Raw genomic sequence first — 907 nt, forward strand, 5'->3', positions numbered from 1 at the left:
GAACAGGTTTGTAGCTATTCAGGCTGTGAGGTGCAAATAATGTACAGTTGTCCATAACTTTGGAAGAGTCACGTGGTCTAGGTACAGAAGGCTAAAACTGCAATTTCCAAATCCTATTGGGGTTTTTTTTAGTGGGGGGAATACCACGGGGCCCCATGAGGACTCGCCTCCTCACACCCCTGTGCCTCTTCTGTAAGCCCTAAATTCCCATCCAATTTGATTCAGTGGCATCTTGTGGTTTCAGGGAATTGAAATACTTATATGAACAAACCTAAAATTGCAATAGGCAATGTCTAGTTTGAAGGAGGGGTTATTGTAGCTGGCAGTGGCTTTCCAGGTTCTCAAGCAGAGAAAGGTATTTCTCTACACCCCTAGAAGCATTAACTGGGATTGAACTTGGAACCTTATGTGTTCCTGGTGGAGCCCGAAGATCTCCTGGAATTTCCAGACAGAGATCAGATACCCTGGAGAAAATGGCTGCTTTGGAGGGTGGACTCTATGGCATTATATCCTGTCCCCTCCCCAGTTTCCACTTACAAATCCTGTGAAATTTTCCAACCCAGAGAAGGCAAACCGTAGCTTTACCATTGAGTGCTGCATTTAGTTGTTTTTAAGGAATCGCCTAAGTATATGGTTCTCATCATCTTTATCGTAATCTATATTCCACCAGTTCTGCACAAATTTTGTTCAACATAGGTTCGTTCAGAACTCATTTATACAATCATTAATATTAACAAAGGCTATAGATTCAGATTTGCAATATCATGATTCCACTGACTCATAGGAGGTGCCAGTATGGCTACCCTTTATAAAGCTGCTTTTCCTTAGAAGCAACAGCTGTTGTGGTTTAAAAGCACGTGTTTCAGAAGCAACTAACATTTGCGGAAGTTTGACCATTGTATCTCGT

This window comes from Euleptes europaea, chromosome 4 (genome assembly GCF_029931775.1).
Source record: "Euleptes europaea isolate rEulEur1 chromosome 4, rEulEur1.hap1, whole genome shotgun sequence".
NCBI classification, from domain to species: Eukaryota; Metazoa; Chordata; class Lepidosauria; order Squamata; family Sphaerodactylidae; genus Euleptes; species Euleptes europaea.